This window comes from Oncorhynchus masou, chromosome 6, assembly GCF_036934945.1.
Source record: "Oncorhynchus masou masou isolate Uvic2021 chromosome 6, UVic_Omas_1.1, whole genome shotgun sequence".
Taxonomy (NCBI): domain Eukaryota; kingdom Metazoa; phylum Chordata; class Actinopteri; order Salmoniformes; family Salmonidae; genus Oncorhynchus; species Oncorhynchus masou.
This window is the reverse complement of record NC_088217.1, coordinates 21,540,954-21,559,271: the sequence shown is the minus strand read 5'-3', so window position 1 is coordinate 21,559,271 and position 18,318 is coordinate 21,540,954. Positions and strand designations below refer to the sequence as shown.

Below are 18,318 nucleotides of genomic sequence, written 5' to 3'. Positions count from 1 at the left end.
CAGTGCTAGGTCTTAAAGCATGTTTAGACATGGACCTCATCAAGCTAGTTTTATCAGTGACAGCACCAGTAGAGACAGACAATGTACTGGAGGAGTTTACTGATGTTTTTACATGAATAGGATTATTCCCAGGAGAATGTACCATTCACCTTGACCCAGATGCAACCCCTGTGGTCTACCCACCGAGAAAGATTCCCCTTGCTCTCCGTGCCTGTCTGAAGAAAGAGTTGGAGAGCATGGAGCAATCTGACATAGTCACCAAGGTTACAGAACCGACTGACTGGGTAAACGCGTTAGTGGTGGTGGAGAAAGCACGCACAGGCAAGCTCCGAGTATGTCTCGACCCAAGAGACTTGAACAAGGCTATCAAAGACCCCCATTATCCTTTACCGATGCTAGATGGCATATCACACACAAGCTAGCGGGAGCACACTACTTCAGTGTCATGGACACTAGATCAGGCTACTGGGCTATCAAGCTCACAGAAGAGTCATCTAAGCTCAAAACATTCAACACACCGTTTGGACTCTACAGGTTCCGTCGCCTGCCTTTTGGGATTATCTCAGCCCAAGACGAGTTTCATCGAAAGATCAACGAAGTGTACGAAGGCCTCGACGGAGTTGTGACTAATGGACGACATCCTTGTCTATGGTCGAACCAAAGAGGAGCACGACCGAAATCTCCACGCGATGCTGCAAAGGTCCCGCAAGAGAGGAGTCCGGCTCAACCCCGAGAAGAGCACAGTCGGCGTTACAGAAGTCAGCTACTTCGGACATCTTCTCACAGCAAATGGAATCAAGCCAGATCCACAGAAGATCTCAGCCATAAAAGAAATGGAGCCACCAAAGAACTGTGCAGAGCTGGAAACAGTGCTTGGCATGGTCAACTACTTAGCCAAGTTTGCACCCAGCCTCTTCAATGCTAATGCACGCCTGCGTCAACTACTAAAGCAGTCCAGTGAGTTTCTCTGGGACAAGCAACACGACATTGCTTTCCAGAATGTGAAAGACTTGATCGCGAGAGAACCTGGACCAATCCTTGCCTACTACGACCCCGACAAAGAGCTCAGACTACAAGTGGACGCGTCGAAGTATGGACTAGGTGCAGTGCTACTGCAAGAAGGAAAGCCCATCGGCTATGCTTCCAAATCTATCACAGACTGTGAAATCAACTACTCTCAAATCGAAAAGGAGCTCTACACCATTCGGTTCAGATGTTAACTTTTCCATCAGTACATATATGGACGACAAGTCATTGTGGAATCCGACCACAAGTCCTTGAGTCAATTATGAGGAAACCACTAGCCACAGCCCCGCCAAGGCTACAGAGAATGATCCTTCAACTACAAAAATACAACTTCACAATCACTCACCGTCCAGGAAGACACGCAGACACGCTCTCCAGGAAGTTTCTTACCTATAAGGACAGCAGCCTCAGTGAAGGCATGGACATGCAAGTGCACACTGTGTACAGCAACTTACCAGTTAGTGACACAAAACTGAATGAGATCCAAGCAGAAACAGAAAAGGACTCACAACTCGCACAGCCGAGGAAAGTCATACAGGACGGATGGCCTGAGGAGAGGAGAAAATGCCCTCACAGCATCTCAGAATTCTGGAACCATCGTGATGAACTATCACAGATCAACGGAGAGAAAATCATTATTCCTACCAGTCTCAGAGAAGAGATTTTGACAAAGATCCATGCTGGACACATGGGCATGGAAAAGTGCAAACAGAGAGCATGGGGCACTCAAAGTAATGGCCTTGCTGAAAAATCAGTGCAGATTGCTAAATCACTCATGGACAAAGCAAAAGCAGACAAGAGAGACCCCTACCTCAGTCTCCTTGAATACCGCAACACTCCAGTTGACAACTTCAAATCACCAGCCCAGCTATTGATGAGCCGCAGACTTCACTCAATGCCTTCCAGCACCAACCAGCAGCTGCAACCTGAGGTCGTCAGCGACAAGGAAATGTATGGAAAACGTGCACAGAGACAACAACAACAAAAGCGATACTACGACAGGTCAGCTAGACCACTGCCACCACTGATCGACGGAGAGTCAGTTAGAATCCAGGAGCATGGCCTCTGGAAGCCAGCAGTCGTCATCCAGCCAGCTGACACTGAACGTTCATATCACTTCCACACTGCAGAAGGAGCTGTGTACCGCCGCAATCGTCGTCACCTACTGAACACAAAAGAACAACACACTGATGAGATGAACTGTTCCCCTGAAAGACAACGTGATGGACTAAACACACAGCACAACATAGACCATACTTACCTGCAACACCACAAGAACTGTAGACTGACACAGAAGCATGCTCAGCATTATATTGCACAAGGTCAGGAAGAAAGGTCAAGCCCAGAGCTGTCCTAGACCTGTGAAATGTCAAAGGGTGTAGACGGATCGCTGCCCTAAAAGAGTTCCAGACTGTAAACTTGTTATTGAAAGTTCACTTGAAATGGTTTCGTATTGTATTTGTTTGAAATGTTAAGATGTTATTTCTACAGTGAAAGCTGAGTTTCTGAGAATCCCTTGTTTGAAAAGTAACAGTATGTTGGATTATTGTTTCAGAGTCTATGTTGATTGAGTTGCTGTAGTTTGAAATATAAATGGTTACTCACCCTGAGTTCAAACTACAGAGCATGTATTCAAAAGAAACCCTTAGAATATGTAAACATTATTTTGTTTTAAAAGAAGGGGAATGTAATATTCATATGTGTAAACATACTGAATTGTAATTGGATGCATTTTACCACCATGTCATACTGTGCTATGATTGGTTAAGACCACCCAAATGGTTAGGTCATGGTCAGTTTGATCCTGGTTGACGATACATGAACATGCCAGTTATAGCCAGCTAATAAAGAGCTACGTTAAGAAATATCCTGCAGTACTGCATTTTATTATTTTATACAGTGGGATGAAGAGTTTGAAATGGAAATAAATTATGTATAAAGATTGTTACATCATATCCTTTGTGGTTACGCCTTCCTGCTCCTTCTCTTGAAGCAGTCTGCTTTTATATACATCCTCCACCAAACAATGCTGGTGACATGCAAAACCCTGCTAAAGCTGTCCTCTACCTCTGCAGAAAATATGGTCAACAGAGACACCTAGTGGCAGTGTGGTTGACAACAATGGCAATAAAGCAAAATAGAAAGGTAGTGAACAGAATACCAGTACAGTAGAAAAGAATAGAATAGAATACTGTAATATCTCATAGGAAACATTGCTATCAACAAACTACAGGCATGCATATAACACATCAAAATACATTAAACAAATACATAAATACAAGACAGTCGTGAAGAAAGCACGACAAAACCTATTCCCCCTCAGCAGACTGAAAAGATTTGGCATGGGTCCTCACATCCTCAAAAGGTTCTACAGCTGCACCATCGAGAGCATTCTGACTGGTTGCATCACTGCCTGGTATGGCAACAGCTCAGGCTCCGACCGCAAGGCACTACAGAGGGTAGTGCGCATGGCATGGGAACACCACTGGGGCCAAGCTTCCTGCCATCCAGGACCTGTATACCAGGCGGTGTCAGAGGAAGGCCCTAAAAATGGTCAAAGACTCCAGCCAACCTAGTCATAGACTGTTCTCTCTGCTACCGCATGGCAAGCAGTACCGGAGCGCCAAGACTAGGTCCAAGAGGCTTCTAAACAGCTTCTACCCCCAAGCCATAAGACTCCTGAACATCCAAATCAAATGGCTACCCAGACTATTTGCATTGCCCCCCCCCCCCCTTACACTGCTGCTACTCTTTGTTCTTATCTATGCATAGTCACTTAAATAACTACCTACATGTACACTACCGTTCAAAAGTTTGGGGTACATTGTTTTTGAAAGAAAAGCTAGGACATGTCACATTTTTTGTCCATTATAGTAACATCAAATTGATCAGAAATACAGTGTAGAAATCTGTCTCAACGTCAACAGTAAAGAGGCGATTCCGGGATAATGACATTCTAGACAGAGTTGCAAAGAAAAAGCCATATCTCAGACTGGGCAATTAAAAGAAAAGATTAAGATTGGCAAAAGAACACATACACTGGACAGAGGAACTCTGCCTAGAAGGCCAGCATCCCGGAGTCGCCTCTTCACTGTTGACGTTGAGACTGGTGTTTTGCGGGTACTATGTAATGAAGCTGTCAGTTGAGGACTTTTGAAGCGTCTGTTTCTCAAACTAGACACTAATGTACTTGTCCTCTTGCTCAGTTGTGCACCAGGGCCTCCCACTCCTCTTTCTATTCTGGTTAGAGAATATTTGCGCTGTTCTGTGAAGGGAGTAGTACACAGCGTTGTACGAGATCTTCAGTTTCTTGCCAATTTCTCACATGGAACAGCCTTCATTTCTCAGAACAACAATAGACTGATGATTTTCAGAAGAAAGTTATTTGTTTCTGGCCATTTTGAGCCTGTAATCGAACCCACAAATGCTGACACTCCAGATACTCAACTAGTCTAAAGGCCAGTTTTATTGCTTCTTTAATCAGTTTTCAGCTGTGTTAACATAATTGCAAAAAGGTTTTCTAATGATCAATTAGCCTTTTAAAATTATACATTTGGATTAGCTAACACAACATGCCATTGGAACACAGAAGTGATGGTTGCTGATAATGGACCTCTGTACGCCTATGTAGATATTCTATTAAAAATCAGCCGTTTCCAGCTACAATAGTCATTTACAACATTAACAATGTCTACACTGTGTTTCTGATCAATTGTATGTTATTATAATGGACAAAAAAATGCTATTTTCTTTCAAGAACAAGGACATTTCTAAGTGAGATACACTACCATTCAAAAGTTTGAGGTCACTTAGAAATGTCCTTGTTCTTGAAAGAAAATAACATTTTATATATGCAGATACACTACCGTTCAAAAGTATATATATACATATATCGGGTGGTAATTAAATAATCACCATCCAATTATGAATAATTATAATTTAGGGTGTGGCATAATAACACGTTCCTTCTGTGGGTTACTGACAGCCACAGAAACATAGGGAGTGGTGTATTTATTATTATTATTATTATTACTGATGATGGGACTATAGTTTTTTTTCGCCGGTTATATCATATTGCTGCAAACGTACAGTTCTCAAACATATTAAAGGTGATTTTACACTTTTAACATGTTTTTTCTTTCCACAATGAGTAGGTCAGACTGGGTACAAAATATGGATAACGCGCTGTGCACGTTCATTCCTAAAGTCTAAGTAAATAATTTGTAGGATAAACGTAAACTTTGCTCTTGTTGTTATTTGCCTTTTCATTCTGAAAAGCAAAGTACCGTAAAATCGATACAGTGACCACACTGACACTCGACACTACGATGTACGCGTTTATCGGATGGTGTGACGTCAAACCACGACAACAGAAGTGCGTGTGACAGATCGTGGAGCTGCGCTAGACTGAAGAAAAACAAAAAACTTTGGGAATAGCATGTCCTTCTACAGTTCGAGCAAAATGCTCTGTCTATTAACGTACGAGATATGCAACGAATGAACTAATAGGCGACAAGCGTATTATATTTACGTTTAAAAAAGTCGCAATTCGAGTTTGTCAGGTAACATTAGAAGATGCTGGGGAAACAGAAATAACGTTCCGTGTGTTCGTTAATGAACGTGGAATAAGAGTCGGTGAACACATCGGCAGGCGAAATTCAGACTGTCCAGGATCCAACTGCTTGGAACAATTGTTTGCATGCAGCAAAGGTAAAATTATATCAACTTGACCTTAACCAACGTTAGCATATCGTAAAGCTTGCCTAAACTGCTGAGCTTCAACTACACACATAGCTAACCAGCTAACGTTAGTACTGTAACCATCTCACATAAAATTAGCTAACTAAGTGAAATAGCTAACGGTAACTTAGAGTAAAATGACAGCAAGCTAGTTAAACTGTGGGTCAAATGTCTCGGCATGGGACAAATACATTTGTTTTTGTGTTGTGGATATATGAAACATCATGCCAAGCATTAGAATCAGATGACATGCTAATCAGTTAGCTAGCAAGCAAGCTATTTTAGCTATCCAGTTAACTGCTAGCTATCAAAATCCAGTCTGTTTAGTTTGCTGACAAACTACCTTGGGTCATCAATTTGAATACTGTACATATTTCAACATTTACAAACTTATCTAACTAACATTAGCAATGTGTGGCTACTTATCTAGCTAGTAAAAATGAAGACTAGGTGACTATAACTAGATGCTAATATGGCTAGCCAGCTCTAAGACAGTCTGTGTGCGTGTGTAACAAACGTTAGCTAACTGAAGTTCCCATTTTATCGCAAACCATGTCTGCTTTGGTGACAGAATATTTATGACCTGATGATATAACTACTACTAGACATGATAACCTCGAGTAAACAGTAAAAAGCTAGTTTTATGACAGTGATTGTTAGCTACCATCTGCTTCCCTTTTCAATAATCAAAATAGTTGATTATGGTATTGTAAAAAAATTGGAATATATTAAATATGACACGCTATAGCTAATAGCTAAATTATATGTATCTATAATTATGCAAAAAAAGTTAGGTTTTTTTCATCTCAATTTACAACTTCATTACAACTGAGCGTTTTGTTCAGTGTTTCACCTAGCCAGTAGGGAGTGATGGATTCCATCAGGGACCCATTCATTCCTTCAGTCTGCAGGATGACGGGTTTCCAGTTTATCATACCAGTGAAATATACGACTTGGAGAAAGGGACATGTCAGATATAGCTACATTGATACTTGATTCCACCATGTCCCTACTTCACAAACAGAAAATGAAGCAGTTCAACTGAAGGTTGAACCATAGTGAATCCTCGGTTGTTTTAGCAGTTGATCAGATTTTGAGTTGGCCTAGTTGTGGTTTGTTTGTCTATCGAGTAGAGCATTAGTGGAAACAGTTGCGTAATGGCTGTACTAGTGTTTGTGTTAAAGGCTAATGTCAGGGATGTGTTTACTGTTGTTTGTAGGGCTGTGATGATACAAGTGTCGCAATATTTTTTTCCATGACAAAAAATGAAATCACGAAGCAAACTTAATTCTTTGGTCCTTTAAAAACCTGCTGTATGTAAAATATTGTGTGCTATAGCTTGAAAAATAAATAAATGTGACTCTGAATGACAACATAATGATGTTTGTTTCCTACATTTGGGCTGTTTTCCTGAAGAAGTTAATTCCACTTCGTGTTTTGTTTCCTTGACATGAGACTAACTACTATCACGATACTGGTATCGTCCCGGCCCTTCTATCCAGCAGAGCGTTAGTGGAAACAGTTGCGTAATGGCTGTGCTAGTGTTTGAGTTTCTCCCAAACTCTTGTTCCCCCAGTAGATACCAGAGAGAAGCAGCCCACACTGTGGGCCGAAGGGTACTCAGAATACAGAGTAGAAACGATGATGATGATGCCGTTGTGTTATCATCAACTGTCTAGCCTCTGTGTGTGTGGGTTAGTCTTTTCTCTGTTTCTCACATATACTCCCTCAGTCTTTCTTTCCTTCAATCCTATTTCAGTTCATCCCCATCAGTCCACCTTTTACTATCTCTTCAACTCTCACAAACTCTCCAACACTTACTCATTAAATCTCTCTCTTTCTGCCTCCCCCCTCCTTTTCTCTCTCTTCCTCTTTTACCCCTGCTTCCCCCTTTGGGGGGGCTTTATGGCAGGGGGTAACACTGTTTGTCTGGAGACTTGAGTTTCCTTCCTTGTACCCAGTGCATTAATGCTAGCTCTGTCTCTCTCTCAACTCTCTTGGTGGTGAGCTGTTACACACACGCGCGTGCGTCTGGCTGTGGGGGTCTTTTTAGACTAGCTGGGAGGTAGGCCTAGCTAATGTCAGGGATGTGTTTACCATTGTTTGAAGGGCTGTTACAATATAAGTAGCACTTTTATTTCATGGCAAAAATGGAAACAAGAAGCACACAACTCTTTGGTCCATTAAAAACCAGCTTTATATAAGATATTGTGTGCTATAGCTTGAAAAATAAATAAACGTGACTCTGAATGACAACATAATGATGTTTGTTTCCAGCATTGTGGCTGTTTTCCTAAAGAAGTCAAATCTGCTTCGTGTTTTGTTTCCTTGCCCCTATACTATCGCGATACTGGTATAGTCCTTGCCCTAGTTGTTTGTCTAGATTGGTAAAAATTTTCCCGTTGTCAAGCCAGGTAGCAATTAACAAGCAACAGTTGTTTGCCAGCAGAGTCTATAAGCAGGGTTTAAGGGGTCTGTAAATAGCACTCTCTTCAGAAAGTGGGTGGATCTATCCAATTAGATGCTTAATTGCATTACTCAACTTATTATGGGTTTAGTGGTCATGAAGCAAGGTAAGCTACCAGCTCTGAGGGGCATCTCAGTGATATGGGCCCGTTGCAGTGGGCTAACAAGCTTATTGGACAAAGCCTTCTTTACTCTATTTGTTTAGTTTAACTTAGTAGTTAATATAACTATAGAGGTTAGCAAGCCAGGGGTCTTCAACCTTTTCTTGCCCAGGGACACCCTCCCAGGCCAACCAGCGACCCAGGAACCCCTTGATGGCAAGGAGAAGTAATCAACATTTTAAGATGAATAGATTTGGTAGACAGTTTTCCATTATTTTGACCTCCCCACATTATAATTGGATGAGGAAGTGTAAATTCTAACATGGCTTATTAGCTAGAAAGGTAACTTAAAACACATTTTCACTAAGAGCAGCTGTTTAGCTAGTTAAACAAAGGTTATCCATGTTTTGGCAAAAATGTACTTCCAAGTCAAGAAAGCTTACCAGCAGCCAGCGGCACTTGCCACCAGGGTTAGAGTCAATTCTATTTCAATTCAGGAAGTACACTGAAATTCCAATTGTCTTCAATGCTTTTCAATTCGGAAAAATTTGAACTGAGGTTGACTTTTTGAATTGATATGGAATTGACCCCAACTCATCTTGTCACCTATTCGTAGGTGCTTTTTCAAAGCCTATGTCCGATTGTGTATATTGGCTCCAATGTATGTAATTTGCTCAATAATAGGAGTTGAGAAAGAGAACATAAAAAAAATGTTATCCTCTTTTCTACGTTAGGTATTTAATAAAAAAGTGTATTGCTGTTGCTAGCAATATTCTTAACATTGGGGGGGTACATTTGTTAAAAAAAAAAAAAATAATAAAAAAAGAGATTGTGGACCCCCGGTTGAATAACCTAGCTATAAGCATCTAGCCACACTTTTCGTGGAAGCAGAATACAATGCTACAGTTGGCATCTTGGCGTCTGTGATGATCATGTTAAAATGATTGTGTCCCTTTAAGAGAGCACAAGAGTTATGGACTAAGGGAGAGAGAACCGGAGGAAGAAAGCCAACCTAAAATGTAAGAGTACAGGGCAGAATGTATATAAACCAGCCCAAGGTTCACATATTCCTCACAATGGATTCCCCTTTTATTACTAAGAACCACTACAACACAGGGTCATGTTCTGTTTTGTTTATAGAAAAAAAAGTCCTCCTCAGCCTATCATTTGATCACGTCTTTGGTATTTGGGTAGTCGTTGGTCATATTTAATGTACAATGCATTTTCTGTGATTATTGAAGTGAACAACAGCAGTTTTAGTTGTAGTGGCACCACACCCGACTAGAGCTGTGTGGAGGACGCGTTGTGTGGTTTCACACCTCATCGGTCTGACTAGGCAGTTAGTCACCACTGTGTGAAAGGACACAGACTTGTGGGTTGGCTTGGGCATGTCTGCTGATGTTGATTCATTCGTGCTGCAGTGGGAGGTTCAGCAGGCACTTGTTAGTGCCAATTGGTGATTTAGAAATGTCCTGTACAAGTCATTGTAGTTTGTTTATGGTCGGTGTGTGTATATTTTAGGAGGATGTAGTCAGGGTTGCAAAATTCCAGTAACTTTCTCAAAATTCCCCAGTTTGAAGGAAAGTTTCACCATAATTTTGAAACCCTAGGAGAATGTAATGTCAGGACTATTGGTCTGTCCATGTTCCTTCTAAGTAATTTGCTTTATATCCTTATAGAGTAACAGTTGGGCTTTGGGCTATATATTATCTTAAAATGTTGAGGTGTGGAGTAACATTTATACAATGTTCTTTCATTGTTTAGAAAACCAGGAGCAAGGCTACCTGTTGTAGCCATAAGCATAGACCTAGTTGAAGTTTATCGGCTAGTATTTTGTATTTTGCAAGTATGTTGCAAGAACTTCCAAAACGTTTGTGTTTTGTGTGGAAGAAGATTCATCTGTCTACATTGACACTAAGCCTTGTTGCTTATGAAAGAAAGAATCAACACACTACAGTCACAAAACTCAGTTACTAGGTCTATATCTGCTGCCTTCAGTCAATCATGACTTGGGGTTAAGTTTCCACCCGGGTGAGTTTAGTCTTGTCCACCCACACACAACCTGTCATATTGGTTTGCCCTAGTAGAAGATGTTTGAAAGGGGTCATTTGGTCTCTTATGACTGTGATAATGGAAACCAGTCCATTCATGCTTTCAGTATACGACAGAAATCCGTAACCTAGATTGCAAATGCACCCATATACGTCATGAATATACACTGCTCAAAAAAATAAAGGGAACACTTAAACAACACAATGTAACTCCAAGTCAATCACACTTCTGTGACCTCAAACTGTCCACTTAGGAAGCAACACTGATTGACAATAAATTTCACATGCTGTTGTGCAAATGGAATAGACAACAGGTGGAAATTATAGGCAATTAGCAAGACACCCCCAATAAAGGAGTGGTTCTGCAGGTGGTGACCATAGACCACTTCTCAGTTCCTATGCTTCCTGGCTGATGTTTTGGTCACTTTTGAATGCTGGCGGTTCTTTCACTCTAGTGGTAGCATGAGACGGAGTCTACAACCCACACAAGTGGCTCAGGTAGTGCAGCTCATCCAGGATGGCACATCAATGCGAGCTGTGGCAAGAAGGTTTGCTGTGTCTGTCAGCGTAGTGTCCAGAGCATGGAGCGCTACCAGGAGACAGGCCAGTACATCAGGAGAAGTGGAGGAGGGCAACAACCCAGCAGCAGGACCGCTACCTCCGCCTTTGTGCAAGGAGGAGCAGGAGGAGCACTGCCAGAGCCCTGCAAAATGACCTCCAGCAGGCTACAAATGTGCATGTGTCTGCTCAAACGGTCAGAAACAGACTCCATGAGGGTGGTATGAGGGCCCGACGTCCAAAAGTGGGGGTTGTGCTTACAGCCCAACACCGTGCAGGACGTTTGGCATTTGCCAGAGAACACCAAGATTGGCAAATTCGCCACTAGCGCCCTGTGCTTTTCACAGTTTAAAGCAGGTTCACACTGAGCACATGTGACAGAGTCTGGAGACGCCGTGGAGAATGTTCTGCTGCCTGCAACATACTCCAGCATGACCGGTTTGGCGGTGGGTCAGTCATGGTGTGGGGTCGCATTTCTTTGGGGGGCAGCACAGCCCTCCATGTGCTCGCCAGAGGTAGCCTGACTGCCATTAGGTACCGAGATGAGATCCTCAGACCCCTTGTGAGACCTTATGCTGGTGTGGTTGGCCCTGGGTTCCTCCTAATGCAAGACAATGCTAGACCTCATGTGGCTGAAGTGTGTCAGCAGTTCCTGCAAGAGGAAGGCATTGATGCTATGGACTGGCCCGCCCATTCCCCAGACCTGAATCCAATTGAGCACATCTGGGACATCATGTCTCACTCCATCCACCAACGCCACGTTGCACCACAGACTGTCCAGAAGTTGGCGGATGCTTTAGTCCAGGTCTGGGAGGAGATCCCTCAGGAGACCATCCGCCACCTCATCAGGAGAATGCCCAGGCGTTGTAGGGAGGTCAAACAGGCACGTGGAGGTCACACACACTACTAAGCCTCATTTTGACTAGTTTTAAGGACATTACACCAAAGTTGGATCAGCCTGTTGTGTGGTTTTCCACTTTAATTTTGAGTGTGACTCCAAATCCAGACCTCCCTCCATGGGTTGATAAATTTGATTTCCATTGATCATTTTTGTGTGATTTTGATGTCAGCACATTCAACTATGTAAAGAAAAAAGTATTTAATAAGAATATTTCATTCATTCTGATCTAGGATGTGTTATTTTAGTGTTCCCTTAATTTTTTTGAGCAGTATAGAATGTGTAGACTTGACTGATGTATAACATTGTGGTGGTATTCATATCTTTGGGGTAAGAGATAGTAAGAACAGGCAGAATTCATCTAGGTCAGTTGAAGAGCTAATAGTTGATGAGCTCCATAGAATCTACCTACGCCATGTTCCCCTCCTTTTAAAAGACTCCCTCTGGACTTTCACAATGTGTGTTTACCACTGATCTGTGTCGGAGGGGAAAGGTTGTCCCATTCAGTGTGTTTTAGTGGGCACAGAGGGAGGAGCAGCAGTTAATCTTCTCTGTTTCACATGAGAGGAGAGATTGGGGGGGGGCAGGGTGGAGAGAAGGGACTGGGGTTGGGAGCATGAGAGGACTCAGGAAATGCACAATTCACAACATCTATCACCCACGCAGAGTTCCACAAACAGGGACCAGACAGAGAGAGACCTGTTGGAATACTGGTACAATTCAACACTACTGCCCTTCCTCGAAGCAATCACAGATCTCTGAGAGCATTATTGGTGAAAGTAATTGGGTGGAATCTTCGCCAATTGATTGGCTCTATTGTAGTGCTGAGCGATTAGTGCTTTGAGGTCGGTTCGATTAGGAAAAACAATCACTTTTAAATGTTTATTAAATGTATTATGTGGGCTGAATGCTGTAACAACACAAAACAAACAAGTAATACAATTCCCATGATGGTAGTGACTCCATTACTACTTATTAACCATAATTTATTTACATTACTTTAATCAAATATTTCAGTTGTGCATATTACATTTTGTTTTATTTGATGAATTTATCATTTTTTCCCCAAGTCATCTCATCTGTATAGATCTGCTGCCTATGTTGTCTTGACAAAATCACTATTTCAGTAGCACATTGTTCTCTCTTTTACTTAGCAAGTGTAATTTGATAACAAGATGGCTCTGACAGACATGGTCACCCTGTTCCTATCTCCTAGCCAACTTTGCAGTATTTTGTTTCTTTTATTAAAAAAATTCTTACGTTATTTGTTCAGAACATTTATTGCATCATTACCTACAGCAGAAAATAACTTAATGTTACCAAACTCAACTGTTAATCTTTTCCAGTGATGAAGACATGGATGTCTCATGGTATGGTGGGGTATACAAAATTCAAAAGGCACTCGGAACATCTGAGCAATCTTTTTTGAAGGTGCATGGCAACAGTTGAACAAGATGAAGGAAAAAGGAAACCGCACACTGCTCTTGATAGTATCACTGATCTTTAATAAGCTTACGTATCGGCCTCACGGCCTTCGTCAGAGCTTTTATGAATAAAAAAAATGGTGGGGTATACAAAATGGGTTAACTTTGAGCACCTCTTATCTTCTGAATGTTTTGGCATATATAAATATGTATGGAAAGTTTTGTTCAACTCAAAAGTGATTGAAACTGGAGGGTCGTTCAAACGGAACGACCCTCCAGCCAGTAGATTAGCTCTGGCCCAGCCAAGCTTCTCATTACTGCTTAAGGATCCGCCCCTTTCCCCCCCATTTTCGCCTAAAATAACATACCCAAATCTAACTGCCTGTAGCTCAGGCCCTGGAGCAAGGATATGCATATTCTTGGTACCATTTGAAAGGATACACTTTGAAGTTTGTGGAAATGCAAAAGGAATGCAGGAGAATATAACACAATAGATCTGGTAAAAGATGATGGACAGAAAAAAAAAACCGTTCTTTTGTATTTTTTTTGTTCCATCTTTGAAATGCAAGAGAGCGGCCATAATGTATTATTCCAGCTAGAGGTCGACCGATTAATCGGAATGGCCGATTAATTATGGCCGATTTCAAGTTTTTCATAACAATCGGAAAAATCTATTTTTGGGAGCCGATTTTGCCGATTTCTTTTATTTAAAAAAACAATGTTTTATATACCTTTTTATTTAACTAGGCAAGTCAGTTAAGAACACATTCTTATTTTCAATGGCGACCTAGGAACGGTGGGTTAACTGCCTTGTTCAGGGGCAGATCGACAGATTTTCACCATGTCAGCTTGGGGGATCCAATCTTGCAACCTTACAGTTAACTAGTCCAACGCTCTAACCACCTGCCTCTCATTGCACTCCACGAGGAGCCTGCCTGTTACGCGAATGCAGTAGAAGCCAAGGTAAGTTGCTAGCTAGCATGAAACTTATCTTATAAAAAAACAATCAATCAATCATAATCACTAGTTATAACTACACATGGTTGATGATATTATTCGTTTATCTAGGCGTGCCCTGCGTTGCATATAATCGATGCGGTGCGTATCGTTGCTCCAACGTGTACCTAACCTTAAACATCAATGCCTTTCTTAAAATAAATACACAGAAGTATATATTTTTAAACCTGCATATTTAGCTAAAATAAATCCAGTTAGCAGGCAATATTAACCAGGTGAAATTGTGTCATTTCTCTTTCGTTCATTGCACGCAGAGTCAGGGTATATGCAACAGTTTGGGCAGCCTGGCTCATTGCGAGCTAATTTGCCAGAATTTTATGTAATTATGACATAACATTGAAGGTTGTGCAATGTAACAAGAATTTTTAGACTTAGGGATGCCACCCATTAGATAAAATACCGAACGGTTCCGTATTTCACTGAAATAATAAATGTTTTGTTTTCGAAATTATAGTTTCTGGATTCGACCATATTAATGACCTACGGCTCGTATTTCTGTGTGTTATTATGTTATAATTAAGTCTATGATTTGATAGAGCAGTATGACTGAGCGATGGTACGCAGCAGCAGGCTCGTAAGCATTCATTCAAACAGCACTTTTGTGCGTTTTGCCAGCAGCTCTTTGCAAGCACAGTGCTCGTAAGCATTCATTCAAACAGCACTTTTGTGCGTTTTGCCAGCAGCTCTTTGCAAGCACAGTGCTGTTTATGACTTCAAGCCTATCAGCCTGATGGCTGGTGTAACCGATGTAAAATGGCTAGCTAGTTAGCTGGGTGTGCGCTAATAGCGTTTCAAATGTCACTCGCTCTGAGACTTGGAGTAGTTATTCCCCTTGCTCTTGCAAGGGCCGCGGCTTTTGTGGACAGATGGGTAACGCTGCTTCGAGTGGGGCTGTTGTCGATGTGTTCCTGGTTCGAGCCCAGGTAGGGGCGAGGAGAGGGACGGAAACTATTCTGTTACACTGGCAATACTATAGTGCCTATAAGAACATCCAATAGTCAAAGGTATATGAAATACAAATGGTATAGAGATAAATAGTCCTATAAATACTATATTAACTACAACCAAAAACCTCTTACCTTGGAATATTGAAGACTCATGTTAAAAGGAACCACCAACTTTCATATGTTCTCATGTTCTGAGCAAGGAACTCAAACTTTAGCTTTTTTACATGGCACATATTACACTTTTACTTCTCCAACTCTTTGTTTTTGCATTATTTAAACCAAATTGAACATGTTTCATTATTTATTTGTGGCTAAATGGATTTTTATTGATGTATTATATTAAGTTAATATAAGTGTTCATTCAATATTGTTGTAATTGTCATTATTACAAACAAAAACAAAACAAATCGGCCGATTAATCGGTATCGGCTTTTTTGGTCCTCCAATAATCGGTATTGGCATTGAAAAATCGTAATCGGTCGACCTCTAATTCCATCCCAGGTGCAATTTAGATTTTGGCCACTAGACGGCAGCAGTATGTGTGCAAAGTTTTAGACTGATCCAATGAACCATTGCATTTCTGTTCAAAATTGTGTCAAGACTGCCCAGATGTGCCTTTTGTTTATTAATAACTTTTCATGTTCAAAATTGTGCACTCTCCTCAAACAATAGCATGGTATTCTTTCACTGTAATAGCTACTGTAAATTGGACAGTGCAGTTAGATTAACAAAAACTTCTGACTCTGGATGACAACACAATGATGTTCGTTTCCAACATATTAGAGCGGTTTTCCTAAAGAATTTAAGTCCGCTTCCTGTTTTTTTCCCTTGCCACGATACTGACGAGTGTCGTGATACTGGTATCGTTCTGGCCCATCCCTGTTATGTATCGGAGCTCTGCCAGTGGGCTTTGTTTCGCTTACAGGGTGTCCGGAAATTGAGAATTGATGACGTAACTAGTTTGAATGCAGAATAGGTTATTGGACTCCTCCACACTTGGGTCAATGAGTTATAAGGTTTTTAAACATGAAAAATATTGAAAAGGGAAAAATATATATTTTTAAACACTTTTTATGTTCCCTTGAGTGTTACCTATGCACTTTCAGAATTTGTCGCAAAAAAAATATTTGTTATTTTTTTTAATGCGATTTATTAAATTGACCTAAAAAATCTATTTTAAGTCATTCGGTGCGACCATGAGTATTAAAAAATAAAAGCTTTTCAGACCGATATTTCAAGCAAAGAGTAGAATATTAATATCTATGGTCTCAAATATTAAACATTTTAAGAAGTTATAAGTTACAGTATAATATCAATTTTATTTTCACTTGACAAACCCTCATTTTGAATGACCGTCACCTACAACTTCTGTTAGATAAATGAAAAGCATAACATTTTACAGAAATGCATTTATCTCTTATAGACTGAGCTTCTCTCTGCATTTTGAGACAATAACATAATTGAATTGTTTTTTTAGCATTAACACTGATTGTACCAAATGATCATTCCTGGTCGCATTACTACTTTGTTATGGTCACATTTTTTGGGGCAGATCTCACTCTTTCCCTCTTAATCAAACACACACACATACACACATTAAGAGTAAACATGGTTTCTAATTCAACAACAATGAAGCCTTTTAATGCTTAATAAAATACCAAAAATGTGACTCGAATGATTATCACGCAGAAACATTTAATCAAGTTCATGACAATGAACTTCTAAAAACAAGATTAAATTGATGCATTATGATCAATGTTAAAAACAGTGTTAAGAATCATTGTAATAATAAATGAATAGTAGTTAATGAAATACAATAATTCAACCTTCAAACATTAAAATATAAAATACAAAGTGTTTTTCTACATTACAATGTTGAGAAAAAGTTAAATGTTTCTTTGTTTTTAAAAGAGACTGCAATCTTCATTGCGTGGACAAGTTTTTCTGATCCTAATATTAAAACATCAATTTATGTTATTTAAGTTTCTACAGAACATTGCGAGATTAAAATTGAGAGTTAAGTTAAATTTTTTATTACATTTTTTATTTCACCTTTATTTAACCAGGTAGGCTACTTGAGAACAAGTTCTCATTTGTAACTGCGACCTGGCCAAGATAAAGCAAAGCAGTGTGACACAGACAACAACACAGAGTTACACATAGAGTAAACAATAAACAAGCCAATGACACAGTAGAAAAAATAAAGTCTATAGACAGTGTGTGCAATAGGCATGAGGAGGTAGGCAATAAATAGGTGATAGGGTCGAATAATTACAATTTAGCAGATTACACTGGAGTGATAAATGAGCAGATGATGATGTGCAAGTAGAGATAATGGTGTGCAAAAGAGCAGCAAAGTAAATAAAAACAATATGGGGATGAGGTAGGTAGATTGGGTGGGCTATTTACACTCTGGACTATGTACAGCTGCAGCGATCGGTTAGCTGCTCAGATAGTTGATGTTTAAAGTTGGTGAGGAACAGCAAGATTGTGCAAACAATTCATGGGATTCAAACATTGAACACAAATAAATTATCACTTTGTAGCAAAAGTTGTAACACGAACTCATTGAAGTTGACAATCAAACTTGTGTTTTTGATGTTGTTTAACTAGTGTGACAAGAAAGCAGCCCAACCGAGATGCTCTTGCGCTGAAGGGCTTGGGCTCACTGATCAATGACTTCACATCTCCTTCATAGTAGAAGGTTATGTCTGGCACATAAGGCCAGACAAAAACATTCCTCACTCCATGCTGCTGCATACAAGTGATCTGCACTTTCTCCCCAATCACCTTCAGTACCTGGCCTACAAAGGGGTTGTTTTTGTAGCTGACAATGACAAAACTGCCTAGATTTTCAGCAAGTGTTGACTTGGCTGAAGCTTCATCTTGCTGTCCCTCAGTAATGGTGTTCTCCTGATGGTGTTCTTCATTGAAGTTCACTTCCACAACACTGAAACAGGTGTTGCAGATGTTTGGTCTGCTACAGAAGGAAGACACTTCAGTGTTTTATTTTCCCTGACACTGTGGAGGTGACCTGGTGCAACTTCATGGTTCCTTTGACTCCAGCAAAGTTGTTTGGCACAGCTTCAT

At 40.6% G+C, this 18,318-nt stretch overlaps 1 protein-coding gene across 3 annotated transcripts in view; it reads left to right on the top strand.

Moving 5' to 3' along the window:
• The first annotated feature begins 5,382 nt into the window (after positions 1-5,382).
• The window catches only part of pparda (peroxisome proliferator-activated receptor delta a), a 45,865-nt gene continuing 32,929 nt past the window's right edge, over positions 5,383-18,318 (top strand). For all 3 annotated transcript variants that reach the window (XM_064967888.1, XM_064967889.1, XM_064967887.1), the window contains exon 1: positions 5,383-5,736. The gene's annotated coding sequence lies outside the window, so the exon portion shown is untranslated. The remainder of the gene's footprint in view (positions 5,737-18,318) is intronic.